This window comes from Triturus cristatus, chromosome 5_2 (genome assembly GCF_964204655.1).
Source record: "Triturus cristatus chromosome 5_2, aTriCri1.1, whole genome shotgun sequence".
NCBI classification, from domain to species: domain Eukaryota; kingdom Metazoa; phylum Chordata; class Amphibia; order Caudata; family Salamandridae; genus Triturus; species Triturus cristatus.
The window spans coordinates 45,240,088-45,259,661 of record NC_140588.1 but is presented as its reverse complement, the minus strand read 5'-3'; the positions used below and the strand labels follow the sequence as shown (position 1 = coordinate 45,259,661).

General features: G+C 45.4%; 1 protein-coding gene across 3 annotated transcripts in view; it reads right to left on the bottom strand.

The window, feature by feature from the left end:
- Positions 1 to 19,574, bottom strand: part of LOC146822634 (uncharacterized) — a 1,280,275-nt gene that overhangs the window by 514,608 nt on the left and 746,093 nt on the right. The gene's annotated exons all lie outside the window — the stretch shown is intronic.

Sequence of the window (19,574 nt, the reverse complement as noted above, 5' to 3'; positions counted from 1 at the left end):
ACCTTGCAGCCTGGAGGATTGTTACCTTATCCCTGAATTTTAGGAGTTTGGCCACATTTGGGTGCAGTGGAGCTCCAGGCGGAGGGTGCTGAGTGGGCACCCAGGTGCCCGTTAAACCATGAAGAAGGGGGATAGCCTTGTGGGCACTATATAAGTAGACAACCAGGCACAAAAGAAGTTTGTAGGTTCCATACCTTCCGAGAAGCCGACTCTGTGGAAATTGTTGCGACGTGAGCGGCCTTCAACATCTCCAACTCTGCTTTCTAGGAAATTGTTCTTGTTAGAGAGCTCTGTGACCTGGCTAGTGAGGTCAACTGTTTAGGGCTGGAGAGTTTGTATGGCCCTATTACCCTGCGCGATTCTCTCCCAGAGTTTGTGTTGGCTATCTTGTAGCAGTCTCAGTTCAGTCACCACTGCATCCACTCAGACTCCGAGGTTCTGTCTGTTAGCCGGAGTGGCTGCCAGAATTAAGTCTAGTTTTGATACTGTGAAGTTGGGCGAATCCAAAGTGATAGTCTTCCGTGTCATTAGCATGGGGGAGCACCTCTGGAGACACCCCAACCATTTCCGTGGGCAGGGGTGCCCGGGGGGGTGGGGGAGATAGTCCCTCAGCATCCCACTTGTAAATTGCTCTAGAACGAGTCACAGTGTATTGGTGATTTGCTTCCAGAGGACAGAGCAGGAGTAGGGTCCACTGTGACAATGTGGGGGGACCTGCCATACCCTCTGGCCAGCAGTAGCTGCCCATTGAGGGAGTGCCGTGGGGCGGTGGGGCGAGGCGGGGGGTAGTAAACTACAGCTCACAGCCAACTGGAGTAATGTAAGTAAATAAATAAATAAACTGAATTTCATTGCGCGAGCTGAAACACCAAATGCATTTCAGCGTGTGCAATGACATTTGTTTTATTTATTTATTTACTTACTTACATACTTATATTACTCCGGTGGGCCGGAGCCGGAGTGTACTACCCCCGACCCTGCCCTTCCCCGCCCCGCCTCACCGCCCCACAGCACTCCCTCCATGGGCCGCTACTGCTGCCCAGTTATGGTGGAGGCCGGCACATGCAGTCCCCTTTGGCAGTGTGGGCCTCCACGTGGGTGATGCATTTTAATCAGCACAGCCACCATAGGCACAGAGATATGTGTTGGTCCTGCAACTTTCCTGGAGAGCCCCCTTACCCCTAGGCAGATAAAGTGAGCCAATTCTTGTCAGGGGAAGCGCGAGCATTCTCTGATTATATGACAGCGGTTCCATCCAGGAGGGGGTGGTAAAGGAGTCACTATTACCTGGGAGGTGCATCTACGGTAATGGGCAGGAGGGCCCACTGGGCATTCACCAGATAAGGGAATCTCTGCGTTGCACCACAAGAGGTAGAGCGCTCTCCGCTCATGGTGAGTGATCATAGTTGCCCTCTGACCACGCAGGGCTATGGACAGCCCAGTCGGAACTTATGGAAGTTGGAGGAGAGGGGAGGAGACCTGCCGTTCAGTCTGTTGTGTGAGTCCAGCAGTTTCAATTGGGGGTAAAAAGGCACACCAGGTTTCCCCCCGAGCCCACTACAGGGAGTCACCCCGGTGGCAGAAGCCAGCAGAGTGCTCTTCGGAGGCAATCAGGATGCATAGGCCATCATCACATCCACCACAGGAGGCTGAGGCCCTCAGACCTTGGCCCGGTCACCACGGGCTCACCTTCACAGTGCTCCAAAGAGGGGCCCAATCTACCTACCCTTCGTCCGCAAGCTGGCCCCCATAGATGTAGGCAAGCACTATTGAAGGCCAGCTAGTGCTTGCTAGCCACCTGCCCACCTGAATCTTTGTCTGAATCTTTATAGTAACCAGGAATCTCAAATGTAGTGAATAATAAAACTTTGAATTCTGAATACAGACCTATATATTGCAGCAGCACGACATTTCCAGTTTATTGGCCTGATTTTGTCACAATCTAAGACTCTTTGCAATGTCTTGAACCGATAGCCGATAACACAGCTGCACCATAGTAGTGCTATACAGGCTCGCTATATTTCGATTATATAAGACCATTAGACACTCTTTGATGTCACTCTTGGGCACTGTTGGTCTATATAAATTGACCTGCAGCTCTAATAGGTTATTGGTAGTTCATTTCCAGCTTTTGCTTTGTTTTCATTGCACAGAGTGCTTTGTTTCAGCTGAATCAAGCATAATTGTGTAATAGTGGCCCTAAAGCTCTCATTTTTGAAAAATTATTATAACTGCATAATTAGCATTACGTGTAAAAACACTGTTTTATTCTCTGCATGGTGTTTTCACACAACATGGAGCAGAGGGCTCTGTGAGAATGTCACTGCTCTCTGGGATTGTCTGGGTCTATTTTCCTATGCCACTATTTAATTTAATGTGTTCATGACACTGCTAATAATACTTTTGGAGTTCTCCATTGGGTACATTACTAGGAGATCTTTGTATGTGGTACAGTGTTGCAAATCTGCCTCTTCTGCATTGCCAGCCCAATTTGTCTGTCTTTTTGTGGACCCTAGGATGGCTGGCTTTAGGACATTTTGTACTTTACCACTGCTAAACAGTGGTGAAGTGCCTATGCTTCCCTTCTTAACCATGTGCTGTGCAATGGAGCTCCATATTTGGCCTTTTTAACTTCCCTATAAGTCCATTATAATGGTGCCTAAAGTCGCAATATGTTATGGTAAGTAAATGTCATATATGGGTTGCAGAGAACTTTTACACTACCCACATATGTGACACCAATCACACCTTCAGAGGTAGAAGATACACATCCTTGGCTTGGATAATCAACAATAAGTGTTAACTGCTGATCACTAAGCAGGGGTTGGCTAATCTTGGAGTGGACATGAGCATTTGAGAGGCCAAAGAGTAGCTTTAGCACACTCTCTTTTAACTTGGAGATGCCAAGAGAGTGATTCTCATATTCATCACCTAAGACCTCCCCCAGACACGCGGGCTACAACTACATTAGGAGTAAAACCAGTTTTGTACTTGTCAGGTAGGGTACTGGCCATGAAGTTGATGTCAGTCCTTCCTGGTGGCAGCTGGGTCCAGCTACATTGAAACAAGGGATTCTGGGCGATTTCATAGGAAGGCAAAAAGCAAATTTACAAAAGGAGGTGGCGGACTAACAGATAACAGTAAGGATTAGGTAGTAGATTTCTCCAATCACTGCCTAGTGCACAGGACAAATGTGCACGATACCCTCAGAACATTTCTGATCTGGGATGGCTCCATCTGAAGAAGGCTCTTCTGTGAGAAGAATCGTGACTTCTTGCTCCTGACTCGGCTGGAAAAAGAGGACTCACACAAGGATTCAAGGGCTCCTGAATCCTGCTGGCACCCTGGGACTGGAACTGCTCTTCAAGGGTCAAATGGGCAAATGGGTTGCTTCCTGTTTAATTGCTTCAGGGACACAAAAAGCAGAAGGACCCCTGACTCCAAGAGGGCCCAGCTGATAAAAGAAGGATAAACCCAGCAGGAGAACAGGCTGGACCCCAGAAGACCACCTGGTAAGTAAGTAAGGGCTGCAGGACTGACCAGAAGAAGCTTTCCCAGCAGTTGGAGACTAAGGAGCTTATTTACATGCCCCTTGCACCGCTGGTGCCTCACTTTTTATTTGGGAAAAAGTGATGAATTGGCGACACAAGGGATTGTGGACAAGCCCAAAGTCTGAAGTAAAGCCTTTGATTAGGACAACTTGCTTGGTGTATCTGACCTCTGCTCCATTATAGTCGGCGTGAAACTTTTGCTAGGTCCCGTACACTGAGAAATGTTGGTTTTCTACGTTGATTCACTTTTCCTAGGCCCATTTTGCTATAAAAGTTTCAAAATTCATATCTCCTTTTCCCATTAGCCTAGTTTGATGATTGTGGTGTCTTTTAGCTCATTACAATTGTTTCCATGTTTCTAAATTGGTTTGTGCATATTATTGAGTTGTATTCTTTACATTAAAATTGTTGGCACTGATTGACCTTAGAACATGCTTCCATGGAGATTGCTTGCTGCTTGTGCTATAGTTACCAAGGGTTGAGTAAAGATTCTCTCAGAACTGAGCTCTAACCTACCCATAACAGGTTTTTTGAATTGGTAGGGTTTCCACCCTTCCAAGAGAATAACCTACTTTCTGGCACGCTACATTCCATTTTTCTTTTTCTATGCATAAATTGGGCCAGAGTAGAAGGTCTTAAGTTTTAATCTATTGAACACTCTTAAGTATATTTTTAGGATATCTCTCCAACTTAGAATATGATGATAAGAAAACTTCGTTATAGAACTGTTCATTCTGCTAAAGTTATTAATCCAATGTTTTTACGGCAAGCTGAAATCAATAAGCCTGATTTATACTTTAGAGAAATGTTTTGTGCTTTAGGATATCAATAATTATGATTTGCTCAGAAGTGATATGACTGGGGTAATTCTATCTTTGACATAAGGATGCCTGAGCCAAAGATGGTCATTCCAATGTTAAGGAACCCCAGACAGTAGAATGACCATGCTAGTACTGGGCTCACACTCAAGTACTGACCAAAGCATTGAAAAAGCCTGCTGCAGTAACACAAATAACAAAAAAGGATTGCTTTATGTATAGAATGCACATGTAAGGTAAATGACAGAATGTGACAAAAGTGTGATGATACTTCTTCATAGGAGGCAGCATGATACACCAAACAAGCAATAGCATGATGTGAAAGATGAATTCTCCTCTCAGACAATCCATGATGTAATTAACAAATCTCAAAGCAATGATTAAATGGGGGTGACCCAAATAAGTCAATTGCTTATTGTGGCTGACCCAAAACGCCCTGTCTCTATATTGGAAACAGAAGAACTTACCGACAGCTACACTTTCAAGACAAGCCTGAAGAGGGGTTGTCTGATGAAATATTGCAGATAAAAATACCAGCAAACTACTACCAAATAAATATCGAGAACACAAATATCAGCTTTATAAATTTTGTATGTGAAGTTAAAAATATCGCCCTCAAATATAGAAGACCACACTGTCATAAAAAAAGTATATATAGAATTTTAACTATTTTACATTATATTTAATTTAAAACATATATTAACATTACAAATTACATAATTCGTCACTTACAAACATAAATTAAAATATATCATTTAAACTGCAAAAGAATAATGAACATACTTAAAACATTATTTTAACATAAATAATAAAAAAAGAATAGCACCGAATTATACTATGAAATACAAGATAACAAATAATTTAAAAACATTTGACAACATTTAAAATTAAAACATAATGAATACAATATGGTTTACATTAAACTAACTTTAACATTGAAACTAAAAAATGTATATTGAAACAACGTTATTAAATCTAATAAAAAATAGATTTTGAAAGCTAAGATTCACTACCCTCCACTCCAACCTTCAGCAACAGGAGGGAAGGAATTGGCCATTCAAAACTTCATATTTTCTATTTCCACTCCAATGTAAGCAAAAGTAGGAAAAGTGACAGACTTTGGAGGGTTTGGATTTATTATTCCCACTCCAACATAAGCAAAAGTAAGGAAAGTGTTAGACTTTGGAGGGGTCAGATTTACTGTTCCCACTCCAATCTAAGTAGGAGTAGGGAAAGGGCTGGACTTTGAGGTGGTTAGATTTACTGTTCTCACATAAATCTGAATAACAGTAGGGAAAATGTTGGCCTTTGTAGGTGTCAAATTTACTATTCCCACTCAAACATAAGCAAAATATTGAACTTTAGAGATGTCAAATTTACTATTCCTACTCCTAATTTTATTTAACATAAAATGATTAAAGGGGGGAGTGTCTAACTGGGCAAGACGGTGGTCGCACTTTGAATCGGCTCCGCATCAAGGCCCTATTATCTGCCTGAATAATCCAGCCACTGACGCCATCACAACTCCTAACCCAGCTCCCTACGTAGCCGACACCAGCAGGCAGCGGAGAGGCGAGTGTACGAACAGCAGATAATAGCCCGGACCCTACGGGAGCTCCTCTCCAGTGCTGCGTGCACTGCGGGCCGCAGCCATCTTGGTGAGGTAGTGTGTGCCAGCCGGCAGGCGCTGCCCTGTCCCGGAGTCACCCTGCTGCAGTGGCGCCATCGAGTGGCAGAGGAAGTGACTACGTAAGAGCTGCTCAACTGTATAAGTGCCAGGAAAGCTGCCGGAGGCGAGAGCAGCAGGAGGCTGAGCCCAACCAAGCAAGCGGTAAGAGGCATGAATGCAGGTAGGGCACACGGGCAACAACAGGCCACACTGCTAATACCCGGCTACAAGAAACTTTAAGAAGCAGCTGCAAAGCAGAGCACTCCACCCTACAGCGGCCAGCAGCCAAGTACACGCGCCGCTCCTGCACCAAGCACCTGGTGGGGTCCCAGGGGCTGAACCGAGCCTAGGCCCACTTGCTGCTGGCCTACGACAGTGCCTGGCGGCGAGGTCAGCAGGAGGCTAAGCACAGGCAAGAGGTGAGGAGAAATAGCGAGTGGGAGACATATGCAGCGCCAAACTGCTCTGCAAAAGTCAAAGCACCTCTCAATGACGCGAACCGAGGCGGCAAGACCCCCAGACTACTGCTGGGGTACGGAGTACAACACCCTGAGGTGAACAGGACCTAGAAGCTACCGCTGCTTTTATGTTGAACACCTGAAGGGGACCAGGATTGTATTGAGCAGAAGCCCACTTGTAGAAGAGGCAACAGGGTGTGTACATACACATGATGCACCCAGCGAACTGCTAATGCACAGCCACGCTCAGTGCATGTGATGCCAGTAAAGCGGAGCCACCCGGTCCGCCATAAGTAAAACCTGAGCAGCGGAGTCAGGGGAGAGGCCTGAGTCATGGCTCAGGGGGTGTTTGGAACCGTGAGCCCAGCGCATAGTCGCACACAACAGTAAGACATACTGCATGGGTGTGCTCCCTCGGGCAGCAGGCACTTGGTTGTTAAGATGTCCTAGGGCTGCACAATGCAAGAAAGCTCCGTGAACCAGCCCGGCTTGAAGTTGGGGGCTAGGCCCAAGGCCCAGACAAGTGATACGAAGCAGTAGCAAATGAGTGACATATGCACAAGACAAGGGTTCCCCTCAGGGACGAGAGCACAGGTGGTGAGAAACCCGAACAGTGGCCGTGGGTAGGAGCGCAATGCCCTGAGGTGACCCGGTCACAGCAATACACGTTGTTTCTGTAGTAAAAGTCTGAGGGGGCCCAGGGGCTGTGTCGAGCTTAGGCCCACCTGCAGGAGATACACCCTGGCATGGGGGGGCAGGTGCACAATGCACCCTCAGAGCTTTTAGTTCACAATCCCACCCAGCGAATGCAGCACCCATCAAGCGAATTCACCCAATTCACCACAAGTAGAACCAGAGCGACGGGTTCGAAGTGAGGCCTAGCTCGTGGCCCAAGGGGGCGATTGAAGTAGCAAACACAGCGCACAGATGCACGCAACAGCAGAGGATGCCGCACGGGCTCCCTCCTCCAAGCAGCGGGTGCTCAAAAAACAAGGCACCCCAAGGCTCCGCAGTGCCAGGAAGCTCTGTGACCCAGCCCGTCCTGAAACCGGAGACACACGGAGCTCTCACACTGCCAGCCCTAAAGATGTGCAGAAAACGAACGGGGATGGGCATGGCAGCCACACAACCAACTGCAACCACTAAGCAACCAGGGCAAGAACACCAGACAGCGGAACCCTCAGGGGCCCCCATGCTGGAATCCAAGATAGACTCAGTACTGCAGGCAGTGCCAAAGATCGTAGTCTCCCTGGCACAAACTCGCACATCCCTGGAGTGGCGCATTGATAAGTTCACATCAGACTTCACACTACTGCTTGTAGATCACTGCAAACTAGCAGGAAGGGTCAATGAAAAGGAAGCGGAATTGGAGGAGATCCACCCAGTCACGAAGGCCACAACCGCTGAAGTACGAGAACTCACAGCACTAATGCATGTGCTAGAGTGCAGAATGGACGATGCCGAAGGGTGCTCCTGTTACAACAACGTCTGGGTGGTGAGCCTACCTGAGGAAGCAGAGGTACACAAGGCGGTGACATACACGGAGGAGTGGTTGAAGTCCCCGATGCCAGCAGACACACTCTCCACCTTCTTTGCAGTAGAAAGAGCCCACAGGGTGCCCTGGGGTCACCCGCCACTGGGCGCCGGACCCCGACCCTTCTTATTCCGCCTTCTAAATTTTAAAGACTGTGATGCAGTCCTTTGATAAGTGCCCAAGATGGGGGAGGTCAGAGTAGACAATTCATCAGTCCTCTTCGCCCCAGATTACTCCTTGGGGGTGCAGAAACACATTCCTGACAGTCAAGAAAGGAAAGCGAGCATTGGACATTAGATATTCCCTTCTTTTCCCAGCCTGCCTACTAGTAGCCATGGATGGCTCTACTCACTTTTTCAATACAGCAAAGGAGGCATGGAACTGGCTGGAATCCGCAGGTCATCACACTTCACCTCGTAGACGACACAATAACAACAGTATTGATTAAGGCGCCTGCGGAAACCAGCGAAGAAACCGTAAATGACCAAGGAAATCTCCAGAACAGCTCTGTGCCGTTTCTAACCTAGCAAGAACGGTGCGACGACCTGCAAACGGCAGCGACTATACGGGGCCACCAAACCAGCAGAGACACAGACGGCTCTTCTGAATGATCCCTCAGTGAAGACAGATCTTCCACAGTATGTCCAATCAGCGAAGATTCGCAGAAGTTCCCAACAGTGACCCCCCAAACAGCAGATGACATAATGTGATAGCTAGCAGAGACCTCCCATTGTTTATGTGAATAATTGCGCACACACATATATTGCACACCATTCCATATTTGTACACACAACGCATTACAGGATATGCCTCTAACCCACAGTCATAACCACGAGCCTTGGACGGCCCCAGCGAAGTTGCACCACAATACATGATGAAGAATGCACAGTGTGCCCATTTATGCACAGACTAAGGGACCAAAAACATGCCAACCCTCTGTAGGCTCAACCCACCCCCTCAAAGAGTAACACTGTATGACCACATGGCATGGTTCATTGTTTGGGCAGATACACGTTGTCCCTCTGCTCTACCCCAGTTAAATAGCATACTGTTTACTTCCCTGTTTGACGCCTCTTGCATCGCACCGATGCAACCGAAAATAGCACAGGTGCAGTGTGCATCAGACATGCTAAAACGTAACTACCGTTTCACCCTCAGTGTACTACACTTCCTGCATGCACTACTGTCCTACACGACTGACATATGCCACCCACTAACACATTTACTTTGAATGTCAGAGGCATGCACACGCCAGCACGCTGATACGAAATCTATGCATACCTCAGGCGTCACGCAGCCCATATTGCAATATTACAAGAGACACACATCTCACAACCTGAGATTCATAGATTACAACACTGGTGGAAGGGACAAATACTCACCAAAGGGTATTCCTCCTATGCCAGAGGTGCTCTAATATGGGTCCGCTCAGGAACCCATACACACCCGAGGAGACAGAAATAGACGTGCATGGCCGCTTCGTGTTGACGAAAGGCCGACTAAATGGGAGGCAATTAGTGTTAGGGTCCATATATGCCCCGAATACGGAGCAGGTAGCCTTTTGGTGCCGGCTATCCGAAATACTGTTGCGCTGGTGTGATATCCCCTGGCTGTTGGGGGGGAGACTTCAATTCCATGCTGGATACAAGCTTAGACAAGTCCTTCTCAACACTGCAACAAACCACTGCCACATCTAATGCTAGGGTCTTAGGGGAGTGGTTGCACCATTGGACTCTAGTAGAAGTGTGGAAGACGCTAAACCCACAGACATGCTATTGCTCATACTAGTCTCACCCACACAGGATACACGTCCACATAGAATGTTTTGTAGGGAATGTAGCACTCCTCGCGGGCTGCACCAGTACTACCTCGGCTACATGCATTCGGGCCACAACTCTCACACACTACAGCTACAAGGAGACAACATAGAACGCACCACCCAGATGTGGAGGCTATAACCCATAGTGCTGGAAGACCCCCTTTAGGGCTTCGGTAGGTGCACCTATAGATACCTACTTAGAAACAAATGTAGGCTGGCTCTCTGATGCTGGAATACTATGGGATGCGTGCAAGGCCGTAGTCAGAGGGCAGTGCCTAGGACTCAACTGGAGTATTCGCCGCCAGTTAGACCAAGAGGCAAAACACATTGAGGACACATTCATCAGCCTAGAAACTGACTTAGCATGCAACACTGTCACCCAGCAAGCTTTGGACAACCAAAGGCATAAACACGCTGTTATGGAAAGACTGCGATGCTTAAACTATGCTGCACACTCAGCGTGCACACATGTGACAGCCAACAGGGCAGGCAGATTATTAGCAAGACTGATCAGGCAGGAGCACACACAACAACCTGTTCTACAGTTGCGATCCACGCCGGGGCAACTGTTAACTTGCCAGCATGACATTCACTGTGAGTGCACCGGCCATTACGCCAGGGTGTATAGGTCAGGTATCCACGTAACACAGGCAGTGCTAGAATCCTACTTGTCCCTACTCTCCATGCCCTCAGTGTCCACAGTGCAGAGAGCTGAACTTGATGAGCCGATCACACTCCTGCAAGTACAGCTGGCAATACAGGCACTAGCCACAGGTAAAGCACCCGTTTCTGACGGGCTACCAGCTGAATACTATAAAGCGTATCAGACAATTTTAGCCCTGCAATTACTTTCACTATACCGCAGCTCGCAGGAAGCATCTATTCTACTGGCGATGCTCCGCAAATCCTTGTTCGTCTCGCTGCCTAAGCCAGACAGAAACAGAAACATTGAGATGCTATGCTCGTACCATCCGCTAGCATTATTAAATACGGACTACAAGATACTAGCCAAAATATTAGCAAACAGGCTGGCCCTAATAGTGCCACATCTTGTGCACACAGATCAAAATGGCTTTGAGATGCCTGTTCCGAATAGCTCGCTACTCGAGGGAGCGCTGGGCGCACTCAGGTTGCCTACTGCTTGAACTAGAGAAAGCGTTCAACGTGCTAGAGTGGGATTTCTTGTTTGCTGCTCTAAACATATATGATTTGGGTACCAACTTCCTAGGACTCGTTAAACTGCTATACACGCAGCCTACTGCCAAAGTCAAGATGGGCCCATACATATATTAGTTGATTCCAATTGAGGGTGGTACAAGACAGGGCTACCCACTCTCCCCACTGTTGTTTTCATTGGCCATTGAGCCGCTAGCCGAGTCCCTGCACAGAACAAAGGAGGACTGGGGTATACCCTTGGGGGACGACATGCATGCAATCTCCCTGTACGAGTATGACCTGCTAGTATATCTCCGGGATATCAGGGAACAGAAAAAGTGTTATCAGAGTTCGCCTCCTTATCGGGGCTCTGAGTAAACTGGGGAAAATCATGCCTGCACCCATTCACTGAGTCAACCCCTGACCCAGCATTGTTGGTCAACCCGATGGGTAAGTGGCCTACACCACACAGATACCGCTACACAACAATCAGGTTACACCCACCCTCAGAGTATAACGTAATTTCACTCTGGCAGGAAAGGAGTAGTACCTACCCAACTGATGGCGAAAGTGGCTTACACCTGTTTCCGTTGTAGCCTAAGACTAAGCCTGGGCAAAGCACTACGCTACGCTCGCGTAGTATGCGAAGTTTGCGCTACTTCGCACTACGCGAATTGCACGTATCATTGTGCAAACTAGCGTAGCGTAGTGCATCGGTCATTTTTTGCTTGCTCCCGGTCCTCAACGTCAAGTTGGCGACCGCGCGCAAGCAAAATGACATCTCGGCAAGACTTTTTCCTCGTTTGCGATCAGCAACATCAAGTTGCCGTTCGTGAGCGTGGAAAATAAACCTCCAAGCGAGATTCTCAATGCGGGGAGGTCAGGTTTCTCATTGCAAGGGGTTGCGTATGCTCGCGACCGCTCGCGATGAGAAACTACCAGTCCGCGTTGAGAAAGCTGCCGCTCGAGTAAAAATCTACTCGAGCGGCAGAAAACTACAGCTCGCACTGTGCAAGATGCCATTTTCAATGATTGCACAGTGCCAGATGCTTGTCCGCACTGTGCAATCATTGAAAATGGCATCTTGCACAGTGCAAACAGGGTACTACGCAGTTCATGAAGTGCTACACATAGCTCGCAGAGCTCGCGTAGTGCGAAGTGCACTTTGCGTAGCTACGCGTAGCGCTACTTTGCGAACTACGCCCAGGGTTACCTAAGACTCACGAAAGCGGTCACTCCATATGCACCTTCCCTGCCCATACATGACATGCTCAGGCAGCATCGAGCAATCACTGCAGCAGAGCTCCGCTTATGGGAAGAAGCAGATATCCAAACCCTAGGGGTTTTGTACCACGATAAACAACTGATGCCATTCGGCATGCTCGCCGAAGAATGCAACCTATCACAAAGCCAGTTCTTACTACACGCCACACTGACACAGGCACTGCGGACACTGTGGTGCAACGTAATGCAGGAACCCACAATGCATCTCACAATTCAGTACCTAGACGTAACGGGTACAGGGCGACACCTCACTAGATGGTTAGCAGAATCACTACAGGCCCACACGGCACTTCAACTGACATCACTTAGATACCACTGGGACACAGACCTGCAGCTACAAGGCATTGAGCATGAATAGAGGGCCATCTTAGAAGGTCCCGCACATATTCCTCGGAAAGCTAGGCTCGATCTCTTTTTTTTTTTTTTTTATTGAGCAGAGCAAGAGGTAGATAACACAAGGCATTACAGAGTACAATTAGGGTTCGTTACTTAAATAGTATGGCTTGGAAGTGTAAAGTACAATGAGAAAAAAACACTAATAAGAAATACGATATGCTTAGTGTATAGCAGGAAAAGTACATATATGTAAAACACCACTAAAGTGCAAGTGCTGAGCATTAATAATAACACTAATATTGACAACTAATGATCAATATATAAGCATACATTTAGAAATTTCTATAAAGTGCTAAATACGTTCCTGAAGGAAAGCCATCTAAATAGTAGATCACTTCAGAAAAAAGTGCAGTATACCAAGTGCAAAATAGCAAAAATACAGTACTTTAAGCCATTTAAAGTGCAAGTGCAAGACAAGGTAGACTACAAAAAAATTGTAGTCAAAAGAATTCAACATCATGATACTCATGATAATCAGAATAAAAAGCGATACACCTCATCCAATGTTTTAAAAACAGTTGCCGAACAAAGTGCAAGTGCGTTCTTAAGAGGGAGAGAAAAAAGAGAAGAGAGAAAAAAAAAAAGGGTTAAGTCTTCTCCAGTTTTTCAAAAAACTTCCAATTTCGCTCATATTTTTTTACAGCTCCAACCCTCTTAGCATAAGCCTCCTCAAATTTTGTAACCCTTTTCATTTTATTAATCCATTTCAAGTGGGAGGGGGCTGCATTTGATCTCCAATTTTGCAAAATTAAAGAGCGAGCAACCGCACAGGCAATAAAAATAAAAATTCTTTCTGGATTAGACAATTGTAAATCTCCCTTGCAACAACCGAATAGAGCAGTCTCAGCTGCAATCGGAATAGTGTTCCCGATTGCGCGCTCGATGTCGGAAAAGATTGCTTCCCAAAAAGACCTCAGCCTGGGGCATACAAAAAAGGTATGGTGCCATCCGCCTTCCCCAGGTTTGGCTAGGCTCGATCTCATACAGTATTTCATAACTCAAAGGGCTTACATGACACCAGCCAAGATTAATCAATACTTTGATCGAGACGATGCCCAATGCCCTAGATGCAGGCTAGTAGGAGGAGACCTCTTGCATATGTTATGGGCCTGCACTGCATTAGTCTCCTATTGAGAGACAGTCATAATGCACTTAGCACTATGCACTGGTCACACAGTGGAATGGACCTGGGAGGCAAGCCTTCTGGGTCTTTACCAGAGATCTAAAATGTATAAAGCAACAACTCGATTCATAGATCTAGGACTCATTGTAGCCAAGCGCCTAATCACCATACGTTGGAAGTCCCCTGAGCCCCAAGCCACGAAAGCCTTGTTTTACTCCCTAGTATGTTGGGCTCAGGAAGAGAGTGTAGCACTCTCTGCCGTGAAGATGCCATAGGGATACATACATTCTCATTGGCTTCTTCATGGGATGCGATACTATCGGATCTTCGCAGCTCTTGGCAGACGAATTTGGAGATAGAGGGAGCCCCCCAAGAGGTAAACTAGGCGCAAGAGAAAACATAGAGTAAAGTAGACACCATTATGTGATTTTAATTCAGGGAGCCTGCAAAGCCCCAAACGTTGTGCACCTCACATACATATCCAAGTCACATCATGGTCTGGAGATACACAACCCTAGATAACATACAGATGTGAGGGCAGTGCGTATGACAAAAGGGCGCCGGTACACCGAAGCAGACGAATGTTGCTACCCCACCAAGTTGAATTAGCGAGGCTTTACCCCAATGTTTCACTCCTTATTACCAATACCCTGTTAGAATGGGCACTCCACAGGCTCCACGTAAGCAAATTACTTAGAATGTAATGTGTGCAAGTAAATGTTTGATTTATGATTCTTTCCAGAAATGTAAGCATACATATGATTACCAATGAAGCCTGTTTAATTACATGAAAACTTAATAAACAAATTTAAAAAAATAGAAAAAAACGATTAAATATAGACCAAAACAAATTAAGACATAGGTAAAAGTGTAACTGTATTAATTCAATATAAAACAAATAAAATTAATTTAAAAAAGAAAAAATGTTACATTAAAAATAACAATCAAATAAAAAATCATATTTGAAATATTTTAAATTAAAACACTCTCCTCCCAATTACCCTAAGAAAAAAAGACCGACAAACAATTACTATTAATAAAACATATTATAAAGATGAAACATTATTAATAGTACATTAATTATTAAATAAAACAAATAAAAGTAAAACTATTAATTAATATTATATTATTTAACACTATGTAAAAATTAAATAAACTGATCATACAATTATTTAGAAATTAACAAAATAAAGTAGCATTTAATCAATACATTAACTTACATAATTAATTACTATAACACATTGAATTACATAAATTATTACAAATAAGTGATAATTTCTCTTTTCAAAAGCTTCCCACCCTCTTTCCCTACAAATCCAATAACCCATTACTAAATTAACAATTTCTAATTAAGTTTAAAAAAAAAACAAATGGAGTACAAATATAATAGAAATAATAATAACTGATAATATTAAAATAACTAATATTTAGCAAATGAATTAATATATTTTACAGAACTAAATTAAATAAAACGATATTATACACAACTATATTTTAAAAAATGATATTAAATACACAAAAAACAATCTTATCTTCTGTCTTCGATACCAGAATATTTTTTACATCAAAGTTAGAGCACCCTAAATAGATTCCCTCCATGTGCTCTGTTATCCCCCAGGCACTATACTATCACCACTCAGTGAATGTTTGTTAGACCTGTCAGCCTGAAGGTGGTCTTCGTCCAAACCTCCTGCCTCTGTTCTGCATTTCCCCTGCTATTTTTTTTAGCTGGCCTAAGGACTCTGTGCACTTTACCACTGCTAAATTGAGCGTGGTCTCTCTTCAAAACATGGTAACATTGGCTTATACCTAATTGGCATACTAAATGTACTTATAAGTCCTTAGTAAGGTGTAAGTATATTTGCCCAGGGCTTCTAAATTAAATGCTACTAGTGAGACAACTGCACTGATTGTGCCACCCACTGAAGTAGCCCTTTAAACATGTCTCAGGCCTACCATTGTAGAGCATGGGTGTGTAGTTTTACTCTGACAATTCGACTTGGCACAATAAACCTTTTGCCACCACCAAACCTTCCTTTTTAATAAATATAAATCATCCCTAGGGTGGACCCTGGACAGCCCAGAGGACAGGTAACAATGTATTTATAAAGTAGAACGTGTACTTTTAAGTTTTATATGTCCTGGTAGTGAAACACTCCTAAGTTAATTTTTCACTACTGTAAGACCTAACTCTCCCATAGGATAACATTGGAGTTGCCTTATTACATTTTATAAGTGTAATTTGTAAATGGGAAGAGATATCCAGTTCATGTTTGGTATCTCTGAAATTACAATTTAAAATTCTAACTGATGGTGTAGTCAGATTTTAAATAGCAATTCTGAAAATGCCACTTTTAGAAAGTTGGCTTTTTCTTGCCATATCCTTTCAGTGGCTGTATCCTGTCTCTGGCCACATGACTGGGTAGCGAATAGTTGAGCTTTGCGTATTCCTCTTAGACAGTCACACACAATATGGAGCTTAGATATGCCTGGATGGGCCATCACTGGCAGGATGGGGGGAGGAGCTGTGCACAGCCCTACTTACACCCGAACAGGCTGTATCCTGCCTCCAGACAAAGGGCTGCATACCACCTGTAGTCAGTCTGGAGCCTGGATAGGGAAGGCAGGAATCCTGGAAACTTCAAAGGAAAACTTCTAGAAGCCCCCACCCCACTTCAAAGGCACAACTAGGTATAAATACTGGAAATTAGACACCAACTCTTCAGTACACTTTTGGACCTGTGTTTTACTCTGCCAGAAAGAAGGACTGCTGTGCTGCTGATGGAATACCACTCTGAAGGGCTGCACTCTGCTGGACTCCTGCTTTGCTGTGCTGACCTGCTGCCCTCTTGCCTGGGGGAAAGGGGCTGAACCTGCACCTCTTGAACCCAGAACCCAGAGTGACTCCAAGGACTAGTTGGCTGACCTCCTGATCTGGAGTCTCAGGGACATAACAGGCTTCCCACAGCCTTACATCTGCACCTTGACTCTGTCCTCTGTGAATCTACCATGCCAAGTGGTACCATTCCAGTCCTGGACTTTTGGATGTGGGCTTAATGTGCTTTGCCATCCTCTGTGGATCCAGGGGAACCAACGCATCTCCTCTGCTGTGCGATGTAACTCAGAGCAGAACCAACACATCTCCGCTGCTGTGTGGAGTGGACCTGTTGCACCAACGTGCATTGCTGCTGCAGCCCACATCACCTTCAGAACAGCCACTGAATGACATATCCTCGGTGCAGGCCCTCACATTCTCTCATTGATGGCAGCCTTGATGACGACACTGACTCTGCATCACAGTCTCACAGCTCTTCGGAACCGATGCATCGCCACCACTGCAAAAAGCATGTCAGACTCCGGACTTTGCATTGCAAGCCCCATTGATGGGACCCTCGATGTCGACGCACAGGACCTCGCACCACAGCCTCGCTGCATCTGGAACCGTTCATTGCTTCAGCTGTGTGACGCATCTTCGACGTGGATTCAAGCAACGATCCGCAAACCAGGATTTAGGTACTCAGTTCAGAAGGCTGAACTGGGTCCCTGTAACTGGCCAGCTCTTCATCGAAGTCAAGATTTTTGTTGTTTTGGTCTTGTTTTATTTATTAAAAATCACTCTTTTGTTTGAAAATTGTTGTAAAACCAAAGGGGATGATGGACGGAGTGTTGAACATTGCAAGCACTCACCCCCAGTCAACTGATCTGGGTTTAATCCATCATCATTTTTTAGCTCACTCCGCCACCCCTGTTCAGACATGGCAATATGCAAATCAGTCTGACCCTGTGCCTCATGGGAACAGTCGAGTCCGAACTGCCAAGCCATGTCTTCCGTGGACCGGAAACAAGCATCCTGGGACTGGTTTCTGGCTAATCAGCCGTCATCAGCAAGGCTAGCTTAAATCCAGTGGCAAAGTGAGCAAGGGACCCACGTCTGGGAATACCCTGCCAACTTAGGGTGAACAAAGCAAAACCAAAGGGGATGATGGACGGAGTGTTGAACATTGCAAGCACTCACTCCCAGTCAACTGATCTGGGTTTAATCCATCATAATTTTTTAGCTCACTCCGCCACCCCAGTTCAGACATGGCCATATGCAAATCAGTCTGACCCTGTGCCTCGTGGGAACAGTCCAGCCCGAACTGCCAAGCCATGTCTTCCCTGGACCAGAAACAAGCATCCTTGGATCGGTTTCTGGCTAATCAGCCGTCATCAGCCAGGCTAGCTTGAATCCTACCTTGGAAGAGGGGTCGAAACGTCGACATCCCACCATGCCAATACATTCAATAGTGCGTTGAGCACTGTGGACTATCACTTGTATATGGTTGTTCGGTTAAACATTCAATTTTGTCAATGAATGACTCTAATCCTGACTAATCGGCACGACAGCAACGTGCCCAGCAATTGATTTGTATTATTGTTATGAACACTTATATGTCACTTATCCTACTACCCCACCTAACTCGTCACTCCTTCCCCTTCCCCGTGGCACCCTGCACCTTTATAAATAGTGTGATTTTTTCAAATGCATTTATGTGCTTGTTCCAAGTGTGATTAAATAACACTTTGGTTCTGCCTTATTCGTTACAACAGTTATTTTGTTTACCTTTTTTCAATTTTACGTATGTTCTGGGACCATTTGCATTTATACTGTTTGTTACCCAGGTCCCAGTGACTATTGGGTTTGCCCTTTGTTCTAACGCTAGCTTGAATCCAGTGGCAAAGTGAGCAAGGGATCCACGTCTGGGCATACGCTGCCCACTTGACATTGTTCTGCATTCTGTCTATCAACTGTTGATTTTGCATTTGTCACCCCGAGTGGGACGGGTGTGCCCAGACATGGGTCCCGTGCTCTCCATGCAACTGGAATCAAGCTATCCTGGCTGAAGAGGGGTGAAACCCCAAAACCGGTCCTAGGATGCTTGTTTCCAGTCCAGGGAGGACCTGGCTTGGCAGTTCGGGCTCAACTGTTCCCAAGAGGCACAGGGTCAAGACTGATTTGCATATTGCTGGGTTCAAACTGGAATGGCATGGTGAGCAAAAAAACAATGGATTTAGGCCCAGATCTCTTTACTGGGGTGAATGTATGAAATTGTTCTGCATTCTGTCCATCAACTGTTGTTTTTTAATATTGTTGTGGGCTCCTATTGTGGTGTCTCACTTTGTCACAAATACTTTACACATTGCCTGACTGCTCTGTGCCAAGCTACCCGATGGTTGAGCACAGGTTAATTTAGGGTTTGCTTGTGACGTCACCCTGAGAAGATTTGTAGTTGCTGCTTGGGAAGAGTCCCCGTCCCCCCCTCAACCAGTAACCCAATCTCTTCCAATGTTCTTCAAAGTCTAGGTGTCTAAAGGGTGATTGTGCTGCAAGTAAGTCAAAGGTTGCCAGTTCTTTTTTTGTAATGCTGTTTAGCATACTTCGACTTCCCAAAAACAACTTCCAACTACACACATGGCAAATTTTTATACCAATGTACAATCCATCATCCCAAACGCTTTTTTTAAACCTCGCAAGTCTTAACAAAGAAGGATAAAAGTGGCATATACACAAACATCCCAAGAAGTGCAATAGTAATGAAAAAGGGAGGGTATTACCTGTGGTTATTCTTCAAGTAAAAAAAAGTGGAGACCTAGGGTAAAGGTGGAAGATGTTGTATAACGAGATAAAAGTACTGAAAACAGGGAACACTTGACAATAAAGATGCAAACAAATACGTAATCGAACCTCATTCTAATGATTCCACTTCTATTTTCTTAAAAGGTAATG